Source organism: Bos indicus x Bos taurus, chromosome 18 (genome assembly GCF_003369695.1).
Source record: "Bos indicus x Bos taurus breed Angus x Brahman F1 hybrid chromosome 18, Bos_hybrid_MaternalHap_v2.0, whole genome shotgun sequence".
Lineage (NCBI taxonomy): Eukaryota > Metazoa > Chordata > Mammalia > Artiodactyla > Bovidae > Bos > Bos indicus x Bos taurus.
Window position 1 is genome coordinate 25648894 of NC_040093.1, and position 18212 is coordinate 25667105.

General features: G+C 43.1%; 1 pseudogene; it reads left to right on the forward strand.

The window, feature by feature from the left end:
* The window catches only part of LOC113875337, a 39985-nt pseudogene that overhangs the window by 14566 nt on the left and 7207 nt on the right, over nt 1-18212 (forward strand).

The following is an 18212-nucleotide window of genomic DNA, read 5'->3' on the forward strand; positions in this document are numbered from 1 at the left end:
GGAAGATTTCCAAACCATAGATCTGAGATTAGCCTGCCATCTCTGCCAATGAAAATCTTTCTAGGGAGTGTTTATACTGCATGTGGACTGATGGCAGGTTTGAACTGGGTGTCACTGCCGGTGAAAGTTCCGAGTCTGCATCCAGGGTGAGGGCGAGGTTCCACCCTGACTCGTACTGAGAAAGCCAAGCCCTGACCCTGTTGTTTGGTTGCTCAGTCATGTCTGAATCTTTGAGGTCCCATGGACTGCAGCACGCCGGGCCTCCCTGACCTTCACTATCTTCCTGAGTTTGCTCAAATCCATGTTCATTGAGTTGGTGATGCCATCCACCCATTTCATCCTCTGTTCAGTCTTTCCCAGCATCAGGGTCTTTTCCAGTGAATCAGCTCTTAGCATCAGGTGGCCAAAGTATTGGTGCTTCAGCTTCATCATCAGTCCTTCCAATGAATATTCAGGGTTGATTTTGTTTAGGATTGACTGCTTTGCTCTCTCTTTCCTGTTGAGAAATCTACACCAGGCACTGTTCTTAGGGCTTTAAAGTCCTAGCCAACAGAGGCAGTCTTTCTGCAAAGCCCCTTGCTTAACTTCTACATATTCTGGTTCATTCAGACCATAGCATTCTCACTGGCAAAAAAAAAAAAAAAAAAAAAAAACCAACAACAAAAAAAACCTTTGCTATTGTGTATTCCTGATCTGGGAAGAGGGTTGGAGGACAGGTCCAGAAACTTGTTATGAACAGGTGTCAGTTGTTAACTGTGGGGCCTAGGTCAGTGTTTCCCGGTGGCACTGCTGACATTTGAGACTAGATAGATGTCTGTGGTCAGGTATGTACTATAAGTCGTTGATGATCACTCCTGCCTTCCACCCCTTAAATTACAGTAGCAATGCCCTCTTTGTCTGGTTATTGAATTAATTGCTGTTTTAGTTGCCAAGTCGTGTCTGACTTTTTGCGACCCCATGGACTGTGGCCCACCAGGCTCTCCTATCCATGGGATTTCCCAGGCAAGAATACTGAAGTGGGTTGCCATGCTCTCCTCCAGGGGATCTTCCTGACCCAGGGATCTGATCCGATTCTCCTGCATCAGCAGGCAGATTCTTTACCAGTGGGCCACCAGGGAATCCCAATATTGAATTAATAATCAACTCAATAAAAGTAGGTATGGCACCCATGGAAGGTGTATGGAGAAAGAATGAAATAATTATTTCTCCTGCTATGAAAATCAGACCTTCAAAAACAGGACCGGTGCCATATTAATTTTTTTCTAATATTCAGAATAGAAATGAAGGGATAGATTAAACAGGAAAAGATGATTGACTTGAGACATGTGTAGGAGCGGCGGCTGCACTTTGCTAGAACAGCCGTGAAGAGATACCCCACGTCCAAGGTAAGAGAAACCCAAGTAAGATGGTAGGTGTTGCAAGAGGGCATCAGCGGGCAACACACTGAAACCATACTCACAGAAAACTAGTCAATCTAATCACACTAGGACCACAGCCTTGTCTAACTCAATGAAACTAAACCATGCCCATGGGGCAACCCAAGACGGGCAGGTCATGGTGGAGAGGTCTGACAGAATGTGGTCCACTGGAGAAGGGAATGGCAAACCACTTCAGTATTCTTGCCTTGAGAACCCCATGAACAGTATGAAAAAGCAAAATGATAGGATACTGAAAGAGGAACTCCCCAGGTCAGTAGGTGCCCAATATGCTACTGGAGATCAGTGGAGAAATAACCTCAGAAAGAATGAAGGGATGGAGCCAAAGCAAAAACAATACTCAGTTGTGGATGTGACTAGTGATAGAAGGAAGGTCCGATGCTGTAAAGAACAATATTGCATAGGAACCTGGAATGTCAGGTCCATGAATCAAGGCAAATTGGAAGTCAAACAAGAGATGGCAAGAGTGAACGTCGACATTCTAGGAATCAGTGAACTAAAATGGACTGGAATGAGTGAATTTAACTCAGATGACCATTATATCTACTACTGCGGGCAGGAATCCCTCAGAAGAAATGGAGTAGCCATCATGGTCAACAAAAGAGTTAGAAATGCCGTACTTGGATGCAATCTCAAAAATGACAGAATGATCTCTGTTCATTTCCAAGGCAAACCATTCAATATCTCAGTAATCCAAGTCTATGCCCCAACCAGTAATGCTGAAGAAGCTGAAGTTGAACGGTTCTAGGAAGACCTACAAGACCTTTTAGAACTAACACCCCAAAAAGATGTCCTTTTCATTATAGGGGACTAGAATGCAAAAGTAGGAAGTCAAGAAATACCTGGAGTAACAGGCAAATTTGGCCTTGGAATATGGAATGAAGCAGGGCAAAGGCTAACAGAGTTCTGCCAAGAGAACGCACTGGTCATAGCAAACACCCTCTTCCAACAACACAAGAGAAGACTCTACACATGGACATCACCAGACGGTCAACACCAAAATCAGATTGATTATATTCTTTGCAGCCAAAGATGGAGAAGCTTTATACAGTCAACAAAAACAAGACCAGGAGCTGACTGTGGCTCAGATCATGAACTCCTTATTGCCAAATTCAGACTGAAATTGAAGAAAGTAGGGAAAACCACTAGACTGTTCAGGTATGACCTAAATCAAATCCCTTATGATTATACAGTGGAAGTGAGAAATAGATTTAAGGGACTAGATCTGATAGAGTGCCTGATGAACTATGGACTGAGGTTCATGACATTGTACAGGAGACAGGGATCAAGACCATCGCCATGGAAAAGAAATGCAAAACAGCAAAATGGCTGTCTGGGGAGGCCTTACAAATAGCTGTGAAAAGAAGAGAAGCAAAAAGCAAAGGAGAAAAGGAAAGATATAAGCATCTGAATGCAGAGTTCCAAAGAATAGCAAGAAGAGATAAGAAAGCCTTTCTCAGCAATCAATGCAAAGAAATAGAGGAAAACAACAAATGGGAAAGAGTAGAAATCTCTTCAAGAAAATTAGAGATACCAAGGGAACATTTCATGCAAAGATGGGCTTGATAAAGGACAGAAATGGTATGGACCTAACAGAAGCAGAAGATATTAAGAAGAGGTGGCAAGAATACACAGAAGAACTATACAAAAAAGACCTTCATGACCCAGATAATCACGATGGTGTGATCACTGACCTAGAGCCAGACATCCTGGAATGTGAAGTCAAGTGGGCCTTAGGAAGCATCACTACGAACAAAGCTAGTGGAGGTGATGGAATTCCAGTGGAGCTATTTCAAATCCTGAAAGATGATGCTGTGAAAGTGCTGCACTCAATATGCCAGCAAATTTGGAAAACTCAGCAGTGGCCACAGGACTGGAAAAGGTCACTTTTCATTCCAGTCCCAAAGAAAGGCAATGCCAAAGACTGCTCAAACTACTGCATAATTGCACTCATCTCACACGCTAGTAAAATAATGCTCAAGATTCTCCAAGTCAGGCTTCAGCAATAAGTGAACTGTGAACTTCCAGATGTTCAAGCTGGTTTTAGAAAAGGCAGAGGAACCAGAGATCAAATTGCCAACATCCTCTGGATCATTGAAAAAGCAAGAGAGTTCCAGAAAAACATCTATTTCTGCTTTATTGACTATGCCAAAGCCTTTGACTGTATGGATCACAATAAATTGGAAAATTCTGAAAGAGATGGGCATACCAGACCACCTGACCTGCCTCTTGAGAAATTTGTATGCAGGTCAGGAAGCAACAGTTAGAACTGGACATGGAACAACAGACTGGTTCCAAATAGGAAAAGGAGTATGTCAAGGCTGTATATTGTCACCCTGCTTATTTAACTTCTATGCAGAGTACATCATGAGAAACACTGGGCTTGAAGAAGCACAAGCTGGAATCAAGATTGCTGGGAGAAATATCAATAACCTCAGATATGCAGATGATACCACCCTTATGGCAGAAAGTGAAGAGGAACTCAAAAGCCTCTTGATGAAGGTGAAAGAGGAGAGTGAAAAAGTTGGCTTAAAACTCAACATTCAGAAAATGAAGATCATGGCATCTGGTCCCATCACTTCATGGGAAATAGATGGGGAAACAGTGGAAACAGTGTCAGACTTAATTTTTTGGGGCTCCAAAATCACTGCAGATGGTGACTGCAGCCATGAAATTAAAAGACGCTTACTCCTTGGAAGGAAAGTTGTGACCAACCTAGATAGCATATTCAAAAGCAGAGACATTACTTTGCCAACAAAAGTCCATCTAGTCAAGGCTATGGTTTGTCCAGTGGTCATGTATGGATGTGAGAGTTGGACTGTGAAGAAGGCTGAGCGCCGAAGAATTGATGCTTTTGAAGTGTGGTGTTGGAGAAGACTCTTGAGAGTCCCTTGGACTGCAAGGAGATCCAACCAGTCCATTCTGAAGGAGATCAGCCCTGAGATTTCTTTGGAAGGAATGATGCTAAGGCTCAAACTCCAGTACTTTGGCCACCTCATGTGAAGAGTTGCCTCATTGGAAAAGACTCTGATGCTGGGAGAGATTGGGGGCAGGAGGAGAAGGGGACGACAGAGGATGAGATGGCTAGATTGCCTCACTGACTCAATGGACGTGAGTCTGAGTGGACTCCGAGAGTTGGTGATGGACAGGGAGGCCTGGCGTGCTGCAATTCATGGGGTCGCAAAGAGTCAGACACTGAAGGGGTTGTAATCTATAAGCCTTGGGAAGTAATTGGTTGTGGTTGGCGGTAGATGCTAAGGGAAGTTACAGATAATTTCCACATTAACCTGATAAAAACAATGTTTACCTATTGAAATGAAGATGACAGAAGAATCAAAGCTGGTTTGAGTTTTTGGTGGAGTGAATTAGGCTTGGGGGACTCCTTAGTGAAAAAATTCTGAGAGTCTAAGAAAGTGAAAGTGTTAGTCGCTCAGTCATGTCCGAATATTTGTGACGTTGTGGACTGTATGTAGCCTGCCTTGGAATTCTCCAGGCAAGAATGCTAGAGTGGGCTGTTATTTCTTTCCAGGGGATCTTCCCAACCAAAGGATCAAACCCTGGTCTCCTGTATTGCAGGCAGATTCTTTACCATCTGAGCCAGTAGGGAAGCCTAAGGAACCAGTTAAATTTGGAAAAATCACACCACATGGAGTGCGTGGTCTGGAGATAGAGATTTTTGATTCTTCAACTTTTAGGTGTCATTTTCGGCTAAAGTGGGCTGATGCTCTGATTGGATGTTGTCAGCAGTGCTGCCCTGAAAACAGGGGTGCAAGTGTCATTTTAAATGATCATTTTCTTGGGATCTAAGGCAAGAGTGGGCTGGCTGAATCAGGCGGTAACTCTATATTATGGAGTTTGAAGGCATCTCCGGAGTGTCTCCCTTTGTGGGTGTACCCACCCATTTGCATCCGCGCCTACTGTGTAGGAGGATTCCTTGTTCCCCTTGCCCTAGGCAGCAGTTTAATCTTTGTAGGTCTTTTGGAGGATGGTCATTCTGAGTGAGTAAGCTGAGGCCGTGTTGCAGTTTCCATCAGCATTTCTCTAACAGTGATGCTGAGCATCTTTTCATGTGCTTTGTGGCCATGTGGATGCCTTCTTTGAACAAGTAATGTCCATTTAGATCTCTAGCCTGTTTTCTGTTGGGTTGATTGGCTTTTGCTATTGAGTTGCATGAACTGTTTGTGTGTTTTGGAGATGAATTCCTTGTTTTTAAATTCGGTGGCAAATATTTTTTCTTCATTTTGAGGGTTCTCTTTTTCCTTTGCTTAGTGTTTTCCTTGCTGTGCAAAAGCTTTTGAGGTGAACAAGGTCCCTTTTGAGTTTTTTTTTTTTTTTCCTTATTGTAACAGTTGATCCAAAAAGAATTTCCTGTGACTTATGTCAAAGCTTGTTCTGCCTGTATTTTCCTCAAGAGGTTTAGAGGAATCACCCCTCCCCTTAGCTCTTTAATCCATTTGGAGTTTCTTTTTTTGTGTGAGGTGAGGGAGTGACGTAATTGCATTTTCTTTTCACCATTTAAAGACCTCCACCCTGTCTGCCATCCTGGCAATTAACAATTTACATTCCCAGCATCATCATAGGAGGAAGATTTCCTATTCTTCATAACCTCTTCAGGATTTACTGTTTGTAGACTTTTTGACAAAGGCTATTCTGACCTGTGTGAGCTGATACAGCATAGTAATTTTGATTTGCATTTCTTTAAGATTTCATGATGCTGAAACCTTTTCATGTGATTAAAAAAAAAATCAATGTGAGTAAAACTGACCTCAGGAGATTGGCCTCTTGATTGTCTGCTCTGTTTTGAATTCTTTTTCCAGGACCTATCCAAGGATATTTGTTGAGGACAGGTACATTTCCTTATATCCCCTTCAGTTCAGATCAGTCACTCAGTCCTGTCTGACTCTTTGCGACCCCGTGGACTGCAGCTCGCCAGGCTTCCATGTCCATCACCAACTCCTGGAGTTTGCTCAAACTCATGTCCATCGAGTCAGTAATGTCATCCAGCCATCTCATCCTCTGTCGTCCCTTTCTCCTCCTGCCCTCAATCTTTTAGAGCATCACGATCTTTTCCAATGAGTCGGTTCTTCCCAGTGCGTGGCCAAAGTACTGGAACTTCAATTTCAGCATCAGTCCTCTGAATGAATGTTCAGGGTTGACTTCCTTTAGGTTTGAGTGGTTTGATCTCCTTGCTGTCCAAGAGATTCTCAAGAGTCTTCTCCAACACCATAGTTTGAAAGCATCAATTCTTCAGCACTCAGCTTTCTTTTCAGTCCAACTCTCACATCCATACATGACTCTGGATAAACCATCGCTTTGATTAAGATGGACCTTTGCTGGCAAAGTAATGTCTATGCTTTTTAATATGCTGTCTAGGTTTGTCATAGCTTTTCTTCCAAGGAGCAAGTGTCTCTTAATTTCATGGCTGCAGTCACCATCTGCAGTGATTTTGGAGCCCAAGAAAGTAAAGTGTGTCACTGTTTCCATTGTTTCCCCATCTATTGGCCATGAAGTGATGAAACTGGATGCCATGATCTTAGTTTTTTGATTGTTGAGTTTTAAGCCAGCTTTTTCACTCTCCCCTTGCACTTTCATCAGGAGGCTCTTCAATTCCTCTTCACTTTGTGCCATAAGGGGTGGTGGCATCTGCATATCTGAGGTTATTGATATTTCTTCCAGCAATCTTGATTCCAGCTTGTGCTTCATCCAGCACTGCATTTCTCATGATGTACTCTGCATATAAGTCAAATAAGCAGGGTGACAATATACAGCCTTGACGTACTCCTTTCCCAGTTTAGAACCAGTCCATTATTTCATGTCCAGTTCTAACTATTGCTTCTTGACCTGCATACAGATTTCTCAGGAGGCAGGTCAGGTGGTCTGGTAGTCCCATCTCTTGAAGAATTTTCCACAGTTTGTTTTGATCCACATAGTCAAAGGCTTTGGTGTAGTCAGTGAATAAGAAGTAGATGTTTTGGGAATTCTCTTGCTTTTTCTATGATCCAGCGGATGTTGGCGATTTGAACTCTGGTTCCTCTGTGTTTTCTAAATCCAACTTGAACACCTGGAAGTTCTCAGTTCACGGACTGTTGAAGCCTAGGTTGGAGGATTTTGAGCATTAATTTGCTAGCGTGTGAGATGAGTGCAATTGTTTGGTAATTTGAACATTCTTTGGCACTGCCTTTCTTTTCCGCTTCCCGGGGGAATATTATTAATAAATGCCCCCCAGCACAGGTTTTTCAGTTGTAGTTAGCAAAAGTGGCCACAAGGTGGCAGCATTTCTTCACGCGCCATGTTTTTTGTTTTTTTGGACAAATTTAATTTTTGTTTTCTATTGGCATACAGTTGATTTGCGTTCTTGTGTTTGTTTTAGGTTTACTTTAGCAACTTGTTTCAGTTTCATACATAGACTTATGTTTATTCTATAGAAATAACTGTAGATGTATTTCTGGGTCTTTTCCCATATAGCTTATTTCAGTGTGTTTAGGACACTTCCTAAACACTGTGGTATCCCGTAGGTCCTTTGGGACTTCTCGTGTGTATATGTTAATCCCAAACTCTTAATGTCTCCCTTCCCCTACTTTTTTTTAATAGTCATAAGCTGGTTTTCTTCATGAGTCTGTTTCTGTTTATAAATTCGTTCATTCATATGACTCTATAGATTCCCCCTGTAGGTGATATGACTGACTCACTGTGTATGATGAATCTCTTGGCCCACTGATGCTGCTGACCATGGCAGTTTTCCTCTTTTTGAAGCCTGAGTATATTCCAGTGTCTCGATGGATCAGTGAGTTCACTTCTCTATTGATGAGCATTTTGGTTGACGCTCTGTCTGGGCTATTGTCAATAGTGCTGCCCTGAAAAAAAGAGGTGCGTGTATCATTTAAAATGATGATTTTCTCCAGATTAAGACAAAGAGTGGGCCTGCTGGATCATGTGGTTAATCTGTATTTAATGTTTTAAGAAACTTGAATATCATGTTCCTTTGTGGCTGCACCCACCCATCCACAGCGCAGGAGGATTCCCTGTTCCCCTCGGCCATGGCAGCATTTAATCTTTGTAGATCTTTTGGAAGATGGACATTCTGAGGGGTGGGAGCTGAGACCTTGCTGTCGGGTTAATTTGCATTTCTTTAATAATTAGTGATGCTGAACATCTTTTAATGTGCTTAATGGCCTTTTTTATGCCTTCTTTGGAGCAGTGTATATTTAGATATTTGGCCCATTTTTCTGTAGGGTTGTTTGGTGTTTTGATATTGAACTACCTGAGCAGTTTGCATGTTTTGGAGATGAAGGCCCTGTGGGTCTTAGTTTGCTAACATTTTTTTCCCCAGTCTGAGGGTTGACTTTTTCTTTCCTTTAAGGTTTCCCTTGCTCTGCGGATGCTTTTTTGGTCCATGAGGTGCCTTTTGTTGACTTTTGTTTTATTTTTCATTACTCTAAGTGATGGATCCAAATAGAACTTGCTGTGATTTGTATCAAAGCATGTTCTACGTATATCTTCCCTCAAGAGGTTTATAGTAATCATCCTACCATTTAGATTTTAATTGATTTCGAGTTGCTTTTTCTGTGTGGGGTTAGGGAGTCGTCATGATTTCATTCTCTTTTCCCTGGTTTAAGGAGCTTCCGCCTCGTACTCCACAGTGGCTGTCCACATTTTACATTGCTAGCATCAGTGTATGAGGGTTCCCTTTTCTCCACAGCCTTTCCAGGATTTACTGTTTGTAGACTTTTAAAGAAAGGCCAATCCGGTTGGTGAGAGGCAGTACCTCATTATAATTTTGATCTGTGTTTCTCTATGATTTCAGGAGGTGAAACTTTTCCACTAATTTTTTTTAAGCAGTGTGAGTAAAACTGACCCCTCCAGAGTGGCCTCTTGACCGTCTGCCCTGTTTTGAATCTCCTCCCAGGACCTACCCAAGGATGTTTGTTGAGAACAGCTGTTTTTTGCCTTCTATCCCTCTGCCTGGGGAATATGAAGCGCCCAGACAAGATGGCAGCATTTCTTCATGCTCCACGCTTTTTTTTTTTTTTTGTAATTTAGTGTTTTTTTTCCACTTTGGAGTAGAGTTGCTTTCTGTTGTTCTGTTTGTTTTAGGTTTACAGGAATTTGATTCGGTTATACGTAGACCTGTATCTATTCTTTTTCAAGGTCTTCCCACAGAGGTTTTCTCAGGGTGTTCAGTGGACTTCCCTGTGCTATTCAATAGGTCCTTTCGGATTATCTTTGATAATAGTGTGTATCTGTTAATCTCCCAACCTCTTAATGTCTCCATTCCTCTACCTTTTATTTTAATAATCATAAATGGGTTTTCTAAGTCCGTGAGTCTGTTTCTGTTTATAAATTAGTTCAACTGTATGAATTTATAGATTCCACCTGTGATTTCATATTTTTCTTTCTCTCTCTGACTGACTTCACTCAGTATGATAAATCTAGGTCTCTCAATCCTGATGACAAGGCATTTTTTGCTCTTTTTGGTGACTGAGTGTATTCCAGTATGTGGATGGACCAGTTGCTCTTCATTTTTCTATTGGTGGACATTTTGGTTGATGTGCTCTACTAAATATTGTCAATAGTACTGCCTTGAAAATAGGGTTGCAAGTGTCATTTTAAATTCTTATTTTATACAGATCTAAGGCAAGGTGTGGGCTTGCTGGATCTTGTGGTAACTCTGTATTTAGTATTTTAAGGAATCTCCATATTCTTTTCCTTCCTGGCTGCACACACTCATTCACCCCCCTACCCACAGTGTAGGGGGCTTCCTTGGTGACTCAGCTGGTAAAGAATCCACCTGCAATGGGAGACCTGGGTTCAATCCCTGGGTCGGGAAGATCCCCTGGAGAAGGGAATGAATACCTACTCCAGTATTCTGGCCTGGAGAATTCTGTGGACTGTAGAATTCTGTTCCCCATGTCCTGGGCAGCGCTTAATCTTTGTAGATCTTTGGAGGATGGCCATTCTGAGGGGTGTGAGTTGGTATCTCGTAGTTTTGATTTGTCTCATTTCTCTAACAGTGATGCTGAGCATCTCTTCATGAGCTTTATTGCCATCTGGATGCCTTCTTAAGACAAATGTCTATTTAATCTTTGGCCTGTTTTTCTATTGAGTTTGTTGAGCTGAATGTTGAGCTGAATGAACTATTTCCATGTTTGGAGATGAATAAATTGTTTTTAAATTTGATCATAACCATTTCCCCCTCTTTGAGGGTTGTCTTTTTCTTTCATTTAGAATTTCCCTTGCTGTGCAAAAGCTTTTGAGGTTAATGAGATTACTTTTGTTGAGTTTTTTTTATTTTTCATTTTTCTAAGAGTGAAACCAAGAAGTTTTCTGTGATTTCAAAACCTGTTTTGCCCATATTTTCCTCAAGAAGTTTAGAGTATCCGTCCCTCCATTTAGCTCTTTAATATATTTGGAGTTTCTTTTCCGTGTGAGGTTAGGGAGAGACATAGTTTCATTCACTTTTCCCTTGTTTAAGGAACTTCCACCCTGTTCTCTGTTCTGGCTGTTAACAATTTACATTGACAGCATCAGCGTAGGAGAATTTATTTTTCTCTAAAACCTCTCCACCATTTACTTTTTGTAGAGTTTTTAACAAAAGCCATTCTGACCGGTGTGAGCTCGTACTTAGTTCTAGTTTTGATTCTCATTTCTTTAAAATTACTCCATGTTGAAAGGTTTCCATGTGATTAAAAAAAAAAAAAGTATGAGTTAAAAAACTGACCTCTGGAGATTGGCCTCTCGACTGTCTGCCCTGTTTTCCCCCAGACCTACCCGAGGACTTTTGTTGAGGACAGATGTTTTTTTCCTTCCATCCACCCCCTCAGGCCTGGGGAGTATTAAATACCCATCAGCACAGGTTTCTCAGTTGTTGTTATGAAATGTGGCCACAAGGCGGCAGCATTTCCCCACAGTCTTTTTTTTTTTTTTTTTCTGTTGCAGTAGATTTGATTTCTGCTGTTTGTTTTCAGTGAACAGGAACTTGATTCCGTTATACACAGATTATCTGTTCTTCTTCAGGGTCTTTTCCCACATAGGTTATTACAGTGTGTCCAGTAGACGTCCCTGTGCTAACAGTAGGTCCTTTGGGATATTCTATCTGATAATAAGTAGCGTGTGTGTATGTTAATCCCAACCTTTTCATGTCTTCTTTCTCCTACCTTCTGATTTTAATAATCGTAAGTTCGTTTTCTAAGTCTATGAGTCTGTTTCTGTTTACAAATCAGTTTATTTGAATGAATGTATAGATTCCACTTGTAAGTGGTATTTCTCTTTCCCTCTCTCACCAACTTGACTCGGTACCTTAAATCTCTCAGGCCATCCATGCTACTCCACTTTTTCCTTGTTGACGGCTGAATGTATTCCAGTGTCTAGATGGACCAGTTACGCTTCACTTCTCTATTGATGGACGTTTTGATTTATGTTCTGTCTTGGATATTTGTGACTAGTGCCGCCCTGAAAATAAGGGTGCATGTTGCAGCCTGGCGGAGCAGAGACCAGAACCTGCCCCATGACTCGAGGGTGTGGCAGACTGTGCCCTCGGGATTGCCCTGGTAAACATGCCGAACGAACATTCTTGGGGCAGGACGTGTGTGCTCTTTGCTCCGCTTCACTGCCTTCCCCTGCGTCCGTCCCCATGGAAACAAGATGTTGCTGATCAACAGCAGAGCCTTAACTTTATGGGGCGCTGATCAAACTCCCCAGCATAGCTATTCCCTAGTGATCTTGTGTGACTTCTGCCAATAAAAGTGTGGGCTGAAAGGAGCCATTTTGTCCTCCTGCCATGCAGAGCAGGAGGGCCTCCTGACTCCCCGCTTGCTGAATTACACGTGTGTCTTCTCATTAGGCGCTCACCCCGTTTCAGGTCTTTCTCACCCGCTGTACTGGACCCGGCAGGTGCACACACATGTCATTTAAAACTTCTATTTTCTTTGGATCTCAGTGGGCTTGCCAGAGGGGGGCGGGAAGTCTATGTTCACTGTTTTAAGGAGTCTCCTTCCTGTTTTCTTTCTGCACCTACCCACTTACATCCCTGCCCTAGTGTAGGAGGATTCCCTGTCCCCAACGCCTGCGGGCAGAGTGTAATCTTCGTAGATCTTTTGGAAGAGGGTCATTTTCAATGATGTGAGCAAATACCTCGTTGTTTTGATTGGCATTTCTCCAATCATTAGTGACACTGAGCATCTTTTCATGTGCTTTAAGGTATCTGAATGCATTCTTTGAAAAAATGTCCATTTATACCTTTGGCCCATTTTTCTGTTGTATTTTATTTTTTATTGAGCTGCATGTGCTGTGTGCTTGTTTTGCAGATGAATTACTTGTTGATATATTTGCTTGCAAACTTATTTTTTCCATTCTGAGGCTCTGAGGGTTGTCCATTTGTTTATGTTTTCCCTTGCTGTGCAAGTGCTTTTAAGGTTAACAAGGCCCTTTTATTGAGGTTTTGTTTTGTTTTTCTATTTTTCATTATTCTAAGAGGTGGACCCAAAAAGAACTTGTTGCGATTTATGTCAAGGCTTGTTCTTCCTACGTTTTCCTCTAGAGGTGGGGCCTGACCCTCCCTCCGTTTAGTTCTTTAACCAATGTGGAATTCTTTTTCTTTCAACAGTTATGGAGTGACGTAATTTCATTCTTTGTTTGTTCACGGAGCCTCCACCCCGTCCTCCATCCTGGCTGTTAACAGTTTACCTTGCCAGCATCAGAGCAGGAGGGCTCCCTTTTCTCCACATCGTCTCCAGTGTTTATTGTTTGTAGGCTTTTCAACAAAGGCCGTTCTGACCAGTGTGGGTGGTACCTCGCTGTGCTTTAAATTTGCATTTCTCTTAAGATTTCACGATGTTAAAATCTTTTCATGTGATTGTTTCTTAAAACAGTGAGAGTAAAACTGACCTCTTGGTATTGGCCTCCTGCCCGTCTGCCCAGTTTTGAATCTTCTCCCAGGACCCACCCCAGGACATTTGTTGAGAACAGGTGTTTTTTCCTTATTTTCCACAGGCCTGGGAAGTAAGTGCCCATCAGCGCAGGTTTTAAGTTGTTACCAAAAGCGGCCACAAGGCGGCAGCATTTCTTCTCCCTCTTTTTTTTTTTTTTTGTATTTTAATTTTTATTTTCTAATAGAGTTGATTTCCGAGGTTGTATTTGCATCAATTTATGCAAGGGAAAGCATAATCAAAAGGACAACCCTCAGAGCCTCAGGATGGAAAAAATAAGTTTGCAAGCAAATATATCAAGTAATTCATCTGCAAATCAAACGGCACATGCAGCTCAATAAAAAATAAAACACAACAAAAATGGGCCAAAGATCTAAATGGACATTTTTTTCAAACAGATATAGACGTATAATAACATTTTTTCAAGCAGATATAGACATTTACCTGTTCTTTTCCGGCGTCTTTTCTCATGAAGGTTATCCCAGTTTGTCCCATCGACTTCCTGCGCTATTCAATTGGTCCTTTTGGATTGCCTATTTGATACTTAGTAACATGTACCTTTTAATCCTTCTTAGTGTATCCCTCCCCACAACTTAAAAAAAAATCATGAGTTGGTTTTTTAACTGAGTCTGTTTTTATTTGCAAATTATTTCATTTGCATGAATTTCTGGCTTCCGCCTGTAAGTAATATTTTAGGATATTTGTCTTTCTATCTCTAACCTCACTTAGTAAGATAATTTCTTGGTTCATCTATGCTGCTGCCCATGGTGTTTTTCCTTCTCTCTCTCTTTTTTTTGACTTATGAGTGTATTCCATTGTACAGATGGGCCAGTTAGTCATTTATCTATCGATGGATATTTTGGTTAATGTTATGTCTTGGCTATTGTGCATAGTGCTGCCCTGAAAATAGCGGTGCATGTATTCTCTTTGAATTAGGATTTTTTCCAGGTCAAAGCAAGGAGTGGGGTTGCCTCAAAATGTGGTAACTCTCTATTTTGTGTTTTAAGGAGACTCCAAATATTCAGTTCGTGGCTACACCTGCCCACTTGCAGCCCTGCCCACAGTGTGAGATGGTTCCCGTTCCCCTTGCCCTCAGCAGCATTTAACCTTTGAAGATCTCTTGAGGATGGCCATTCTGAGCCGTGTGAGGTGATACCGCATCCTGGTTTTAATTTGAATTTCTTTAATAATTATTGATGTTGAGTATCTTTCCGTGGGCTTTTTACCTTCTACCTTGTGAGTACAATTAACCTCTTGAAACTGACTTCAAGTTAGCCCCGTTTTGAATTCTTTTCTGGTGATCTGTCCCAGGGCATTTCTTGAGGGCAGGTGTCATTTCCAGCCCTGCAGGCTTTGTGAGTATTAAGAGCCCATCAGCCCAGGTTTTCGGGTGGTTGTTACAAGGAATGGCCACAAGGTGGCAGCATTTCTTCATGCCCAACTCTAGTTACCTGGGCAACCAGAGCCTTAGGGAAAGTCCAGTTCCTTGGTTGTCAACTAGAATGGAAACACCCAGGGCTTGTGTTATCTTACTTCTTCCCCCTTAGTCTTCATCCCCCGGACACATCCCAACGATTGCCGCACCACTCTGCTGAGGGTGCTGTCCTCAAGTGGGCGACCCTAAGGAAGGAGGCTGGAGGTGGGAACCCTGCCAGCAGGAGACATGGAGCCCAGGGCACTTTGCAAAAGCTCTTCCAGGCCAGAGACTCCACCATCCTTTGGGAGCACTAGGCTTGGTTTTGCTGCAGGAGGGCCGCCCTGGGTCTGGAGATTGTGGGCTCGTGCAGAGGGGAACAGGAAGTCCAGGTCCATGGAGGGTGGCAGGGGCACATTGCCTGGACACCCTCCCCAGCTCCCTCAGCCCCACCACAGCCAGCTTGGGGACCCAAGCCTGCTCAGGCTCCAGGGATGTGACCCCAGCCCAGGTACCCAAGGCCTGAGGGGAATAGAGTCAACAGTTCTTTTGTCTTTTTTTGTTTGTTTGTTTATTTTGAATTCCAGTGTATAGGTGATTTGCATTGTTATGGGTTTTTTTTTTTTTTTTAATTTTGTGCTAATTAGCTTCAGTGTCTGTGTCCGACTCTGGGACCTGATGGACTATAGCTGACCAGGCTCCTCTGTCCATGGGCTTCTCCAGGCAAGAATACTGGAGTGGGTTGCCAGGCCCTTCTCCAGGGGATCTCCTGACCACTGGGATTGAACCCACGACTCTTACGTCTGCCTGCTTTCACTGGTGGGTTCTTAACTACTAGCACCATCTGGGAAGCCCCCTTTTCTCTTATGTGTATAACAACTTAATTAATTTGTATGTAGATGTTTGTACGTTCTTTTCAGGTTCGTTTCTCATCAGTTCAGTCAGTTCAGTCGCTCAGTCGTGTCCGACTCTTTGTGACCCCATGGACTGCAGCACTCCAGGCCTCCCTGTCCATCACCAACTCCTAGAGCTTGCTCAAACTCATGTCCATTGAGTCAGTGATGCCATCCAACCGTCTCATCCTCTGTCGTCCCCTTCTCCTCCTGCCTTCAGTAGGTTATTAAAGATTGTTGAGTGGGGTTCCTTGTGCTCTACAGAGGGTCCTTGTGGATTATTTTGTCAGTAGTAGTGTGTGTATGTTATTCTCAACCTGCTAATTTCTCCCTGCCCCCACACCTTTCATTTTTGGTAACTGTGAGTTTCTTTACTAAGTCTGTAAAGCTGTTTAATCTGTTTTGTAAAGAAGTTCATTGTGTCCATGTTTGGATTCCACCTAGAAGGGATAACATGTGATGCTTGTCTTTGTCTCAGTGAGTGATCATCTCTCGTTCTCTCTGTGGCTGGAGGTGGTGTTCTTCCATCCTTTTTATGGCTGGGTAGCCCTGCCTTTGGAGAAGGCAATGGCACCCCACTCCAGTACTCTTGCCCAGAAAATCCCATGGACGGAGGAGCCTGGTGGGCTGCAGTCCATGGGGTCGCTGGGAGTCAGGCACGACTGAGCGACTTCACTTTCACTTTTCACTTTCATGCATTGGAGAAGGCAATGGCAACCCACTCCAGTGTTCTTGCCTGGAGAATCCCAGGGACGGGGGAGCTTGGTGGGCTGCCGTCTCTGGGGTCACACAGAGTCGGACACGACTGAAGTGACTTAGCAGCAGCAGCAGCACTGCCTTGGGTATGCGTGCCCCATCTTCTTTACCCCTTCACCTGACCTTCTACACTGAGGTTTCTTTCGTATCTTGGATATTGTACCTAGTGTTGCCATGACTGTTGGCATGTAGTATCTTTTGAACACTTGGTTTCTGAGGGTCTACACCCAGGCGTGAGATGGCTGGGTCACTTGGCACTTCGTTGTTGAGTGTTTCACAGACCCTCCATACTGTTCTCCAGAGTGGATGTGCTGATTTACTTTCCCACTCATAGTGTAGGAGGGGTCCCTTCTCTCCACACCCCCTCCAGCATTTATTGTTGTCGAATTTTTGAAATGGCCACGCTGACTGGCGTGAAGTGATGCGTCACTGAACTTTTGATTTGCATTTCTCTAATGATTAGGGATGCTGGGCATCTTTTCAGGTGCCTTACGGTCACCTGGATGCCTTCTCTGGAGAAATGTCCATTCGATCTTTGGCCCATTTTTCTGTTGGGTTGTTTGTTTTTGGATATTGAGCTGCATGAGGTGTTTGCCTGTTGTGGATATCTCCATTTGCAAGTACCCCCCCCCCCCCCCCCATTCTCAGGGCTGTCTTTTTCTTTCATTTATGGTTTACCCTGCTGCCCTGGAGAAGGACATGGCAACCCACTCCAGTACTATTGCCTGGAAAATCCCATGGACAGAGGAGCCCGGTAGGCCATAGTTCATGGGGTCGCAAAGAGTCGGACACGGCTGAGCGGCTTCACTGCTGCTCAAACACTTTTAAGGTTAGTGAGGTCCCATTTGTTTGGTTTTGGTGTTCATTCTTCCAAGAATGAATCCAAAGCAAACTGGCTGTGATTTATAGCAAAGTGTGTTCTGCCTGTATTTCTCTCAAGAGGTTTATAGTGTCTGTCCTTCATTTAGATCTTTGATCTGGAGTATATTTTTCTGCGTGGGTTTAGGGAGTGTCCTCATGTCATCCTCTTTCCACTTGTTTAAGGAACCTCCACGCTGTCCTCCATCCTGGCTGTTAACAATTTATCATGCCAGCATCGGTGTAGGAGGGCTCCCTTTTCTTCACACCCTCTCCAGCATTTATTGTTTGTAGACTTTTTGCCAAAAGCCAATCTGAGGTAGTTTGCAGTTTTGATTTGCATTTCGGTAGGACTTAGAGATATAAAATCTTTTCATGTGATTATTTTTAAACAGTGTGAGTAACACCTCTCAAGTCCCGGTGGGGTTCTTGACCATCTGCCCCGTTTTGAATACTTTTTCCAGGACCTACCTGAGGACATTACTGAATGAAAGTGAAAAGTGAAAGTCACTCAGTCGTGTCCGACTCTTTCCCACCCACAGTCCATGGAATTCTCCAGGCCAGAATTCTGGGGTGGGTAGCCTTTCCCTTCTTCGGGGGATCTTCCTAACCCAGGGATCAAACCCAGGTGTCCCGCATTGTAGGCGGACTCTTTACCAGCTGAGCCAGCAGGAAAGCCCTCATAGACATGGTGCCCATCAGCGGCCGCAGCAGCAGCAGCAGCAGCAGCAGCACAGGCTTTTCAGGTGTTGTTACCGAAAGTGCCCACAAGGCGGCAGCATTTCTTCACGCTTTTTTTGGTTGTTTTTTTGGTAATTTTTTATTTTCTATGGAGCAGACCTGGTTTCCGATATTGTGTTTGTTTTTGGTGTTCAGGAACTTGATTCAGTTATATACAGACATATGTCTATTCTTTTTTCCCATATAGATT